General features: G+C 39.9%; 2 protein-coding genes across 12 annotated transcripts in view; one reads left to right on the top strand and one right to left on the bottom strand.

Annotated features, from left to right (window-relative positions):
* LINS1 (lines homolog 1) overlaps positions 1-10,254 on the bottom strand; it is a 28,278-nt gene extending 18,024 nt beyond the window's left edge. For 2 of the 7 annotated variants that reach the window (XM_058736760.1, XM_058736759.1), the window contains exon 1: positions 9,349-10,221. The gene's annotated coding sequence lies outside the window, so the exon portion shown is untranslated. Of the gene's footprint in view, positions 1-9,348 lie in introns of all 7 variants that reach the window. The other 5 variants (XM_058736764.1, XM_058736761.1, XM_058736765.1 and 2 more) reach the window with 5 other exon arrangements.
* Positions 10,255-10,348: 94 nt separating this feature from the next.
* Positions 10,349-14,183, top strand: part of ASB7 (ankyrin repeat and SOCS box containing 7) — a 50,778-nt gene continuing 46,943 nt past the window's right edge. For 2 of the 5 annotated variants that reach the window (XM_058736766.1, XM_058736767.1), the window contains exons 1-2: positions 10,501-11,052; positions 11,216-11,309. The gene's annotated coding sequence lies outside the window, so the exon portion shown is untranslated. Of the gene's footprint in view, positions 11,053-11,215; positions 11,310-14,183 lie in introns of all 5 variants that reach the window. The other 3 variants (XM_058736768.1, XM_058736769.1, XM_058736771.1) reach the window with 3 other exon arrangements.

Genomic DNA, 14,183 nt, shown 5'->3' on the forward strand with positions numbered 1-14,183 from the left:
GGAAGGCGTACCCCCTCAGACAAGCTTTTGAGCAAGCCATGCTAGATATACATGAGAAATATGTCTAGCTTGAGAAGGAAACAAATATTAGGAAAGGTCTGTTTGGGACAGTAAATGGGTAGTGTCTTTCAAAGAGTTTTTTTCAGAAAAGGCCTCTTGGCAGAGGAGAATGAACTCCACCACCAGACTGCCTAAGGGAATACCTAGTATAAGCATAAAATTTGCCTCCAGTCTCTCTTTTACTGTTGAAGTGCTATAAATGATTTGAATTGTGTATTCTATTCCTAATAAACTGTGTTTGTCTTAATATAAAAACAATATATTCCCACTCATCTTCACATAAAGTCGATGCTTTGGGAATAATAATTGTTAAAGTTTACTGAGTGCCTACTATGTACCAGACACTGATCTAAGTGAGTGATAGTTTCACAACAGATTTATGAGGTGGATAATTATCATACCCATTTTACAAATAAGTAAATTAAGGCAAGGAGAGATAAAGTTAAAGAGTTAAGTGGCAGAGTCAGGATTTGAACTGACAAAGTCTGATTTGAAAGCCTGGGGTCATCCTCAAATTTTGTCTGATGCTCCAAGCCTCAGGACAATGGATGAACAGAGGAGCTCTAATAAGCTTCCAAAGCGAAAACTTTGTGAGTAAAAATTCACACAGACTAATCTTCAACACTCTCTAGATTTTCTCCCGTAATACTGTAAAGCAGAATACCTATTCTTAGAATGATTTTCACATGCTGCACAAAATCTAAACTCAAGGTCAATTACCAAACAACTTCCCAACGCAAACCAAGATTACTTTTTTCAAAAGACACTCAGCAACCAAAGGTTAAAACACTAATCAGGACATCCATTTGATTGAATTTTTATATTAAATTACTTTCAGAAGATACATCAAACCCAAGATGAAAAGCCAAAGTATCCACACATCATACATCAACATCAGCCCATCAACAGTTAAAGGCAGTATAAATATGAGTAATTAAGACCTTGATTTTACTTCACTTAAAATAGTTTCAACTCTTCACAAAAACTAACTCAAAATGGATCATGGGCTTAAGACTTAAATAAGACTTTAGGAAAAAAGAAAAAAAATAGGAGAAAAATATTTGGGATTCAAGGTTAGGCATAAAGTTCTTAAACTTGGCTCCAAAAGTACAGTCTATAAAAACAGAAATTGATAAACCAGACCTCAACAAAATTAAAAACTTATGCCCTGTGAAAGACCCTATTAAGAGTATGAAAAGACAAGCTATTGACGGAGAGAAAATATTGGCTGCTCACATATCCAACATGGCGCTAGTATCTAAAAATCTATAAAGAATTGTCAAAACTCAGTATTTTAAAAGATAATAATAATTAGAAAATGGGCAAGAGACATGAACAAACCTTTCCCTGAAGAGGATATACAGATGGCAAATAAGTGCTTAAAAAGATGTTCAACCACATCAGCCACTGGGGAAATATAAATTAAAATCACATTAAATACCAGTATCATTATAACTGAAATAAAAATTAGTGACACCAAATTCTGGAGAGGACATGGAGAACCAGACCACTCTTATGGTGCTGGTGAGATTATGAAATGGTACAGTAACTCTGGAAAACAGTCTAGTAGAGTCTCTTTAAAAAGCTAACATACTCTTAACCATATGTTCCACCAGTTGTGCTCCTTGGTATTTACTTGAAGGAGCTGAAAACTTATGTCAACACAAACACCTGCACCCAAGTGTCCACAGCAGCTTTGTTCAAAATTTCCAAAACTCGGAAGCAATTAAGATATCCTTCAGTGGGTGAATGAATAAAGAAACTGCGGTACATTCAGACAATCGAATCTTATTCAGTCCTAAAAAGGAAGAGCTATTGAGCCATGAAAAGACACAAAGGAACTTTCAATGCATAGTATTAAGTAAAAAAAAATCAATGTGAAAGGCTATATATTGTATGATTCCAACTATAAGACATTCTGGAAAAAGTAAAGCTATGGAGACAGTAAAAAAATCAGTGGTTGCCAGGGGTTGGGGTGGAGGGAAGGGATGAATAGGGGAGCATCCCTATTAGGGCAGTGAAAATACTCTGTATGATCCTATCATGGTAGATACGTATCATTATATCTTTGCCCAAACACAGAGGATGTACGCTACCAAGAGTGAACCCTAGTGTGAACTATGGACTTGGGAAGTAGGTTCATCAATTGTAACAAATGTACCACTCTGATGGGGGGGGGGTGTTGATAATGCAGGGAAGGGCTATGCACGTGTGAGGGGCAGGAGGTATGTATACAGGAAATCTCTGTACTTTCTGATCAGTTTTGCTGTGAACCTAAACCTGCTCTAAAATAAAAGATCTTTAAAACAAAATAAGAAAGTAAACATGCAACTACTATATGACCTAATAATTACACACCTGGTCATTTATTCCAACAAAATGAAGACTTACATTCACACAAAAACCTGTACATGAAAGTTCACAGCAGGTTCATTTATAATAGCCAAAAACTGGAGATAACCCAGATGTTCTTCAATAGATGAATGGTTGTCCTGTGGTACATCCATACCATACTGGAACGCTACACAGCAATAAGGAAAGAACTATTGATAAATATAATAATTTGGATAGCTCTTACGTAATTAAGCCAAGAGAAAAAAGCCAATCTCAGAAGGTTGCATATTGTACGGCTCTACTCTTGAAATGACAAAATTAGAGAGATGGAGAAGAGATTAGTGGTTGCCAGTGGTTAGGGAGGGCCCCTCCCGCTTAGCAGTAGGATTATACAGGCCGACACAAGGGATCCTTATGACCATGGAACTGGTGAGAGCAACACTAACCTGCTGTATGTGATAAAATTGCATAGGACTAAATATACATACAGATAAATGAACAGAGGTAAAACAGGAAATCTGAACAAGATCAGTGATTGTACTAATGTCAGTATCTAGCTTCTGATACTGTACGATAGTTGTGAAAGATGCTACCATTGGAAAACTAGGAAAAGGGTACACAGTCTCTCTCTGTATTATTTCTTACACTTGCATGTGAATCTACAATTTCTCAAAATTAACAATTCAATTAAAAATATCATAATTTCAGGGGCACCTAGGTGGCTCAGTCAGTTAAGCATCCAACTCTTGATCTAAGCTCAGGTCTTGATCTCAGGGTCATGAGTTCAAGCCCCATGTTGTGCTCCAAGCTGAGCATGAAGCCTACCTAAAAAAAAAAAAAAAAAAAAAAAAAAGTAGAAGAAGAAGAAGAAAATATAATGATTTCAGCTACAGACATCAGCCTTCTGATCCCAAGCATTAATATGCATAGAATTTCATTAATATCAACTTTATCTAAATGTAAAGATATTAGAACTTTGATTCTGAAAATTCCTAGAGTGAAAACTAAGCAGAAAGGCATTTAAAATGCTAAAAAGTATTAAAAAAAATTTTTTTTATTATTTGTTATTGGGAGAGATACAGAGTGCAAGCAGGGGAGGGTTACAGAGAAAGGGAGACACAGAATCTGAAGCAGACCCCAGGTTCTGAAGTGTCAGCATAGAGCCTGATGTGGGGCTCGAACTCAGGAACTGTGAGATCATGACCTGAGCAGAAGTCGGATGCCTAGCTGACTGAGCCACCCAGGCGCCCCTAAAAAGTATTTTCTTAAAAAATATTCCTAAGTAAGGGGCGCCTGGGTGGCTCAGTCGGTCAAGCATCTGACTTCAGCTCAAGTCATGATCTTGCCATTCGTGGGATTGAGCCCCATGTTGTTGGGCTATGCTGACAGCTCAGAGCCTGGAGCCTGCTATGGATTCTGTGTCTCCTTGTCTCTCTGCCTGTCCCCTGCTCATGCTCTGTCTCTCTCACTCTCTCTCTCTCTCTCAAAAATAAACATTAAAAAAACTTTTTTAATATTCCTAAGTAAAAAATAGGTAGAAATTTTAAGTGCACAGTCTATTCATTAGAAAACATTCTGCCATCACCCAATTTCAAAATTATCAAAAACCAAGCTGCTAGTAATTTAATCCTTTTTTGTATGCAGAAAATAAAAACAACAACAAAAAAGGTGCCACTATCTCTTTAGGATTTTCTTTAGATAACCTATATATTTAAATTCAGAATACAGAAAAATAATTACTTTCATGGTCATTGTTATAATGAAAAAATGCTTTTCTTTATATGAAAAGCTACTATAGTTTGTCAATTGACTGAAAAACTCAAAACTGGGCTTTGGCCAAATGCAACAGTAAGTTCAAATCTGATCATAGCTCCACAGGTCACTGAATCTACATTGCTCCATTAATGAAGATGCTGTGATTCTAAAGGCAGAAGTTGAGACTTCTAAACAAAGGCTATCCTTCCATGATTCTGGTTTCTGTCCCAACTAAGACAGCAATCATTATGTCTAAACAAACAAATGAACGAACAAACAAATAAAATGAGTCTAGTTAGAGTCTACAGAAAGTTCAAGGGTGATGCCAAAGTCAGAGGAGGCTGAGGAGGGTGGCTAAGGCACTGACAAGGCCTGGAACACAAAAGGAACATAGCTGGTGAACTGTGATTTCAAGAGGACCTCCCTCCCCTATAAAAGATGGACGCAGAAGGGATATCTTCCAACAGCATGTCACATGCTTTGCCCTCCTAGTTCTACTCTTCATCTTTCTCCATGTCCCAGTATTCTCCAATATTGGAAGTCCTAGGTAGAGCAATCAGGCAAGAAAATTAAATTAAAGTATCAGAATTAGAAAGGAAGAAGTAAAACTATCTCTATTTGCAGATGACATGACTTGACATAAAGGAAATCCTAAAGACTCAACCAAAAAAATGTTGGATCTAATCAAAGAATTCAGTGAAGCTGCAAGATACAAAATTAAATATGAGAATGAGTAGCATTTTGTTACAGTAACAACAAGTTTTCTGAAAAAGAAATAAAGTAATTGATCCCACATGTAATAGCACCAAAAATAAACAAACAAAAACATTTAGGAATGAATGTAACTAAGGAGGTGAAAGATCTCTGAAAATCACAATGCACTGATAAAAGAATTCAGAGACAAAATACGTGGAAAGGTATCTCATGTTCACGTATTAGAAGAATTAATATTGTCAAAATGTCAATACTACTAAAAGTCATCTATAGATTCAATGCCACCCCTATTAAGATTCCAATGGTATTTTTTTATAGAAGTAGAAAAAACACTCCTAAAATTTACACAGAACCACTAAAGACCCCCAAAAGCCAGAAAAAATCCTAAGAAAGAACAAAGCAAGAGACATTACAGTTCCTGATTTCAAGCTACACCATAAAGCTATAGCCATCAAAACTGGCATGAAAACAATCAGATCAATGAAACAGAATTGAGAGCCCTGAAATAAATCCCCACATATACAGCCAACTAATATCTAACCATGGATTCAAGAATATTCAATGGACAAGACAGTCTTTTCAATAAATAGTGCTGAGATAATTGGATATTCACATGTAAAAGAATCAAATTGGATCCATATCTTACACTCACAAAAATTAACCCAAAATGAATTAAAGACTTAGATATAAGACCTGAAAGCATGAAACTCCTATAAGAAAACACAGGAATAAAGCTCCTTGACATGGGTGTTGGTAATTTTTTGGATGACTGCTAAAGCACAAGCAACAAAATAAACAAGTGGAACTATGTCCAACTAACAAGCTTCTGCACAGCTGAATAAATCATCAGTAAAGTGAAAAGAAAACCTACAGGATGGAAAAAAATATTTGCAAACCGTACATCTGATGTCCAAAATACATAACGAACTCGTACAACTCAACCAAAAAACCACAAATAATCCAATTTAAAAATGGGCAAAGGAAACAAAACAAAAGCAAAAATGAACTATTGGGACTTCATCAAGATAAAAACCTTCTGCACAGCAAAGGAAACAATCAGCAAAACTAAAAGGCAACCAATAGAATGGGAGAAGACATTTACAAATGACATATCAGATAAAGGGTTAGTATCCAAAATCTACAAAGAACTTCTCAAACCCAAAAAACAAATAATCCAATGAAGAAATGGGCAAAAGACACGAGAATAGACACTTTTCAAGAGAAGACACCCAGATGGTTAACAGACACATGAAAAAATGCTCAACATCACTCATCATCAGGGAAATACAAATCAAAACCACAGTGAGATACCATCTCACACCAGTCAGAATGGCTAAAATTAACAACTCAGGCAACAACAGATGTTGGCAAGGATGTGGAGAAAGAGGAACCCTTTTGCACTGCTGGTGGGAATGCAAACTGGTATAGCCACTCTGGAAAACAGTATGGAGGTTCCTCAAAAAATTAAAAATAGAACTACCCTACAACCCAGAAATTGCACTACTAGGTATTTATCCAAGGGATATAGGTGTGCTGTTTCGAAGAGACACATGCACCCCAATGTTTATAGCAGCACTATCGACAATAGCCAAAGTATGGAAAGAGTCCATATGCACACCAACAGATGAATGGATAAAGAAGATATGGTGTATATACACAATGGAGTATTATTTGACAATCAAAAAGAATGAAATCTTGCCATTTGCAGCAATGTGGATGGAACTAGAGGGTATTATGCTAAGCAAAGTTAGTCAGAGAAAGACAAATATCATTATGACTACACTCATATGTGGAATTTAAGATACAAAACAGATGAACATAGGGGAAGGGAAGCAAAAAGAATATAAAAACAGGGAGGGGGACAAAACATAAGAGACTCTTAAATATAGAGAACAGAGGGTTGCTGGAGGGGTTGTGGGTGGGGGGATGGCTAAATGGGCAAGGGGCATTAAGGAGGACACTTGTTGGGATGAGCACTGGATGTTATATGTAGGGGATGAATCACTGGATTCTACTCCTGAAATCATTATTGCACTATATGTTAACTAACTTGGATATAAATTAAAAAATAAAAAATAATAAAAATAATTTTAAAAAATAAAAATGGGCAAAAGAGCTAAATAGACATTTTTCCAAGGAAAATATACAAAAGGCCAACAGGTACGTGAAAAGATGCTCAACCTCACCACTCAGGGAAATGCAAATTAAAACTACAAAAATGAGATATTACTTCACACCTGTTAAGAATTGCCATCATGAAAAAGAGTTAACAAATGCTGGCAAGAGGTGGAGAAAAGGGAATCTTTGTGCACCATTGTAATGTAAATTGGTGTAAATGTAAATGTAAATTACATTGAATGTAAACTGGTGCAACCACTCTGGAATCTGGAAAGCAGTATGGAGGATCCTTAAAAAATTAATAACAGAACTACCATATGATGCAAAAATTCCACTTCTGGGAATATATCCAAAAGCATCAAAAAAAACCAACCTGAAAACATATCTGCACCCTCATGTTCCTAACAACATTATTTAAATAGCTAGGACATGGACGTGACCTAAGTGTCCATTAATGGATGAAAAAATTGTGTAATATACATACAATGGCAAATTATTCTGCCATAAACAATGAGGAAATCCATTTGCAACAACACGCAAGGACCTTGGAGGCATTATGCTAAGAAAAATACTGTATAATCTCACTTATATGTGGAATCGAAACAAAAAACAACTCCAAACTCATAGAGAAAAAGACTTGTGGTTACAAAGGCAGACGATGCAGCGGAGGGGAATTCAAGGAAGGTGGCCAAAAGATACAAACTTCCAATTATAAGTTCAATAAATACTAGGGATGTAAGGTACACCATGACGACTATTGCTAACACTGCTGTACGACATACTGGAAAGTTGCTAAGAGAGTAAGTCCTCAGAGTTTTCATCACCAGAAAAACATTTTTTTCCTTTTTTTCTTTCGTTTCTTTTTATTGTATCTATATGAGAAGATGGGTGTTAGCTGCACCTTCTGCGGCAACCGTTTCACAATTTATAAAAATCACACCATCATGCCATATGCCTTAAACAGACACAATCGTGTATGCCAATTATTTCTCAATAAAATAGAAAAACAGTTGGCATCTTTAAGTGTTCAGTCCTCTATAGCCTCTCTCTTAGAGCAATTTCATGGATTCTCAATGTCTTCAATTATTATCTCTATGCTAACAACTCCAGAATCCAGTTAGGGTCTAACTGTCTTCTGGGTGCTATACCCAAGTATGCCCAGAGAGTTTTGGGCTCCAGACTCAAAACGCTATCAGAGAGTTGCACTTGGAGGTCCCACAGGCACCTTTAGCATAAATTCAGCTCAACTTCTAAGGTCCCTCAAACTTGTTTTCTCTTACATCTCACTTTAGGTGTATCTCTGAGTCAACCAAGCTAGAAACTCAGGCATCTTCCTGGAACTCTTCCTCACCCCAATTCTCTCCATTTTCACGGCCACTATTGCAGTACAATACTTCTGCCCCCCACAAACTAACAGATTTTTTGCTACGTGGTTGTTTCTTAGCCCACATCACACCCACTTTCCTCTGAAAAACCCCTCCACCTTCCTTAGGAAAAAGTCCAAACCCCTGGACAGGGCTTAGAGGTCCTTCAAGATCTGCCTCTTGGAATCCCTTCAACTTTCTGCCCCACAAACTAAGCTACAGGATTTCTCTAAGGTCCTCAAAAACCATGCACTTTAAGGGTTCCCAAGCTTTGCCTGGCACCCTCTGACTAAATCACATTCAACTTTCTCCCTCCCACGTTCAACCTTTAATGTGGAAACCTGCAGTCCAGGGGAAGGCTTTCACATATCTAACTCAGGATTAGGGGGCTGTGCCAAGTGCTCCCTCAGCCTATACTACACTATTTATCTCACTGCATGGTCTATAAATATTTTCTAGTTTGGTTTACCCACACTTTGACTATGGGCTTCCCTGGGCAGGACTGAGGTGCTTGCTTACATAAGCCAGTATGTAGCTCATGAGGAAAGCACCAAAACATGTACTCCAGAATGAAGAATAGTGTAGAAGACAACGTGGGGCGGGGGGGGGGCGCGTGCAAATTCAAAGTGTTTGCAGCGACCCCCACCGGCCACACAACATCTTAATTTATCTTATTACTTAAAAGTAATTGGCATATTAAATTACTTCCTTTATATAATCAGATAGGCCTTTCTATGTAGACATTGGTGGTAGCCAAATGTTTGGTATATCAGATGGCTCAGTTTAAAATAATGTCAGTGCTTGTTTAGATTACTCTAATAGCCTTCCAGATTTGCAGTAACTCCGCTCTCAGCTACAGTCTTTCCCCCTGAGCAGTCAGGGATTTTTTCAAAAAATAAATAAGATATTGTGATTTCCCTACATGGCTTACAATGTCCTGCAAAGATCCGCAGCTTTTCCCACACCCCCAACCTCACTACCAATCATTCTCCCTCTTACTCACTCTGCTCAAGTACGAGGGTCTTTCTTGCGGTTGCTGTTAAACAGCAAAGATTATTCCAGCATCAGAGCCTTTGCACTGTTGATTCCACCTGCCTTCAAAATTATCCTCAACCCATCGCCCCAGATCTTGGCACGGTTGGCCCCTCCTCATTCAGATCTCAGCTCAAATATCACTTCCTCAGAGACCTTTCCTGACTACTTATCTAAGATAGTCATCACATCCTAGTCAAACTCGATCCCACTATTTGCTTCACTTTATATAACCTATCCCTTTGTGATAATTTTGTGCTTATCCGTCTCCTATCTTAAAGCGAAAGCTCCACGAGGACAGGTGATCGCACCTCTCTTGTTCACTGTTGTCTCCCTACCGGCTAGAACCGTGTCTAGCCAGTTATCACTTTCTAAATGAATACACGCACTCAATAAACCCGTCCATCTCGCATTACTTTCCATTCTCCTTTCCCCTCCATTGTCAGAAATCCGTGAGGGTGGCTATCCTCGCAGGAAAGCTTTTGCAGCGTTACCACCGTTCCAAAGAGAGTCCTCTTCTCTCCGGGCGAGGCAAGCCCAGCCTGGTCGGTAAAGGGGCCTCGGGGACCGAAAGACGAGCCACAGACCCGACACCCGCCTCTGAAAAGCGCTGAGGAGGGGCGGCGACTCAGGGTGCCCCTCTCCTCGCTTCCTGCGGACTGCTGCCACCCCAACCTTAGACCCTCTGACCTGCCTTTCAGTCGGCGGCACACATTCCTCCCCCGCCGCCGAGCTCCGCGGCCGCTCTCAGTTACCTGCCAGGGATCTGGCTTGGGAGACTCAGCCTGGCCACCACCATCCTAACCCACAAAAGCGCCCTCCAGGCCACCGTACTTCGCGGAAAGTATAAGCTAGTTTCTCCTTCCGCATGCGCAGATGTCCCGTTCGGCGTACAGTGTCTCTTAGCAACGGCTTCGAGTCCCTCCGCCAGGGGCGGAGCATCGGAAGCCACAGTGGGGAAGCCGAGGGGGAAATGAGTGAGGCCAATCCGAGACGAGTCCCAGCCTCGATCGGCACGCCTCCTCTAACTGTCGCGAATGCGCAGATGGCTTTACGGCAGGCAAGGGGTGGGGGCAGCTGGGGGTAAGGAGGGGAGAAGGAAGCAACCAACCAACCAAGTCGCCCCCACCCCCCACCCCCACCCACCCCGGACCTGGTTTACGGCTCCGGGCTCAGGCTCCAGTGCGGCCGCTGATTGGCTGCTGAAGGCTTGGTCCCATCCCAGTGACCCCAAAGTGCTGGAGGGAGGGGGCGGGGGTGGCCCAGTGCAAAGTGCATCCCGAAAGCCCCCTGCCTGGAGCCCCTGCGGCTGGCACTTCGGACCCTGTATGACCCGGGACCTCGCTGCCCCGAGACCTCTCGTGTGCCCCGGTAGCTGGGAGCCTTCGGCCCGGAGCGCGGCAGCCCCCTGCTCCGAGCCCTCAGACCGGGACTGCCCCCCCCACCCGAGCCGGGACTTCCTCCCTGCACCCCTGCCCCGAGGCTGCCCGGCGGTCAGGACCGTCGTCCCCATTCTGCTCGGCTGTCTGGATGCTCGGCGGGCTGGGGCCGTGAGGCATCAAGAAGGATCAGGAACACCCGTGTCCGGCCCTGCCTGGGATGTTTGTTCAATGGAGAAGTTGGTGAGTGTGGAGAAGGCTGAAAGGAGGAAGAGAAGCAGCAGCTGAGGAGACAGGTAAAGTCAGTTACCTCCCCCGAGGGGAAGGGGACTGGCGGGGAGGAAGAATCACTGCTTCTTCCTGCCTGCCCTTATCACTCTTCCTTTTGCTACCCCTTCTCAGAGCCCCTTCCTCCTCGCCCCTGGGTCACTGCACCACTCACTGGTTTTTGCTTTCCAGGTTTGAGCTGGCTAGAGGAGACGAGAGAGCAGGAAGGGTCAAGCCACCCACCAGAGAAGCAGCAGAGAGCCTCTGACCAGCATCCTGTATAAAGGTAATAAGCCAGATCTCCCCACCCCATTGTTTATTTCTAGCCCCTATCTCATTAAGCATTGCTTTATTTTCAGCGTGGTTACCTGGAAATGCAAGTCTTTCCTGGCACCCAGTTTCCCAGCAAAAACAAAACTCTGCCGGTGCCTGATCCTTAAGATTTTAATTAATAATAACTTCTCTATCCCAGAAACATATTTTCCCTTCTCTGTACATTGTGTTTTCTTTTTTTCTTTTTCTTTTTTGCATTATCTTTCTGTACACTGTACCATTTACCCTGCTCTGAGACTTTGAGACCTTTTTGTAGCCCCCCCCCCCCCAAACCTTACTCTCAGAGGAATTCCTCAATTCCTTGTTATTGCTTGTTAATTCTGAATGACTCTGCTTTTTAATTAAACCACAATTTTCTGTTTTCCCCTTATGTCTGCCTATCACCTTTCCTCTAACTCTGTCAGAAAATCTTTTGAGTTAACTAACGGACAAGGTTTTGGTAGAGGAAGATGCGGTAATGGCTTGAAATTTATGACTTTTGGAAAATAACTTGACTTTTTCTGCTAGTGAAAAGTGAATCTGTGTACCTTAATAGTGTGGATAGTATGAAAGCAATATTTGCTCCTGAAGCACGTACCTGTAACTAACTCTTCTGGCTTTTATGTGTTTCTGTTGACAGATGTGAATGGGTTCTGAAACTGTTATAAAACGATAAGTAATATTTATGACACCTTAGATTTTCTAGAAGAACTTACAAAACTTCATACAATATTTTGTTAATCATTTGACACTCAAGAATTTGAAAACAGGGATGTTTTGGTGTGTTTAGAATCTAGGGCTTTATTCTTGCACTCTTCATAGATAAGGTTTATTTCAAAATCCTTACAGATAATTTGTTAGATTGAAATTTAAGCATCTAATTCATGTGATCACATTTCTGTCGTCGTATTTTGTTGCTGCTTCTGGAAAATACACCAAAGGTAAGTTTAGGACATTCATGTAATTCCTAAAGAGGGAATATGATCAGGGAAATTATATAAGAGTTAATTCACAAATTAGTCAAGTGAATGACTTCTCTAACATCCAATAACAGGAGTATAAAGTGACTTGTTAATCTCAGAGTTATTTTAATATCTCAGATTGTTTAGGGAATTTCAGGTACAAAGAAGTACTTAAAATAGCAGAAGTTGTTAGGAAATCGTTGATTTACTCTGTTCCACTGGACTTTCTGCCTTCCCCCAAAAGAAATTTATGCCTTTCCTTATTCTTTTAATTGTGAAGACATTGCTAAAGATACTTTTAAGTGCTCTGAGGGTTTGCATATTCTTGAGACCTGGTACTGGACTCCAAAGGGAGAGTGTATGCTACTGAATGGAATTGAAAATCAGTATCTACCACTGACTGTTCCATGGTGAACATTTAGGGCAGCCTTTATGTGCATATAGGGTCCACTTCACTTCAGTAAAAGCTAGGCAGAAGTCTATAAAAGTTAAAGGCAATTTTCATTATGCAAATATGGAAATCTCCAGAGAGATGCCCAATGATTACTTTAGGAATTTTGTCTTTTAAATGCTAACATATTTGGAATATGTTTTTAAGGTAAAGACAAATGATGTGTTTTCTATTCAGGCCTTCTCACTTACATATTTTTTCTACTTTAGATATGACTCTAGCATGTTTTCATTTGCAAGGGGTGTTACCACCTGAGATGGTAAGGGAGCAGGTCTGTGGCGAGTCAGGCTTGTAAGTTACAGAGAGAACACTGCTTTCTTCTGGTTGCCAGCCAGATCATTCTCATTGCTTAAATAATATTTCATTGCTCCTCTCAGCTTTTAACTGCCTTTCTCTAATTAGGGAATATGTATATAAATCGTTGACATCTATTCCTAGTATTAGCATGATTGAGAGTGTTTGGTCTAGATTATGCTGAACATTTAAAACGTTTAATATGGGTAATTATTTACCAGCATGGACAGTTAGGTAGTTTATATTTTTCAGATTGGTAGTTAACTTTGTGTTAATTCGATTGCCGTGTATACAGGTTTTTAGAGAAAAAAAAAATGGAAAGAGCCTGAATTATTTGATAACCAAATATAGATTTATAGTCACATAGGGAGAATAACTGATTTTAACTGAAGATCTACAGTGATGCATTTAGAGTATGCTGTGGCTCTATACTTACATTCTTTATACCTGAAGTAATACCATGCGTGATTATTTAATATTCTATATATATCTATTTTCTTCACGTTTAACTTTGGTAACACAGAAGTTCATACTATTCCTAAAAAGCCTAAAGTCAGATAAGGTTTATATATTACCTAATATCTGACTTACAGCCTTTTATTTCATTTTCAGCTGAAGACATTCCCTAAGGAGAATGATTGTCTCTTTTTTTGCAAACCTTCTAGGTACTGATGTAAGGCTGCTAAGATGATAAAGCCGGACAGGGGTTAATATGATAATATTGACAAGACCTCCTCATTTACAACATTTGTGATTTAAGCCTTGAGTTGAGTCTGGATAGTGAATTATACAATTTCCTTTCTTGCCTCCTTCACATTCCATGAAAATGGTTGGTTTTTCTGCTGGAACATTTGAGAATTATAGATAAGTTGTGCATGATAACACATCCTTGTGTTACGCAGAGGCCCAGTAATTTGGAGGAAATATGAATACCCTTACTTGTTTTAGAACATAAACACCATGCTAACCATGAGGAGTGATACTAGAAAACACTTCTACTTTATTTTGGGTTCCAGGCTCTTGATCATATCAATAGTGCTGGTCAACATAGACCTCGGCCATGTTGTATACTTTGGGCCTTACAGTGTTTCTGCAGCCATGCAGCCATCTTCCCTCTTAGAACTTGTGACCCAATGGTGTT

This window comes from Neofelis nebulosa, chromosome 7 (genome assembly GCF_028018385.1).
Source record: "Neofelis nebulosa isolate mNeoNeb1 chromosome 7, mNeoNeb1.pri, whole genome shotgun sequence".
Taxonomy (NCBI): domain Eukaryota; kingdom Metazoa; phylum Chordata; class Mammalia; order Carnivora; family Felidae; genus Neofelis; species Neofelis nebulosa.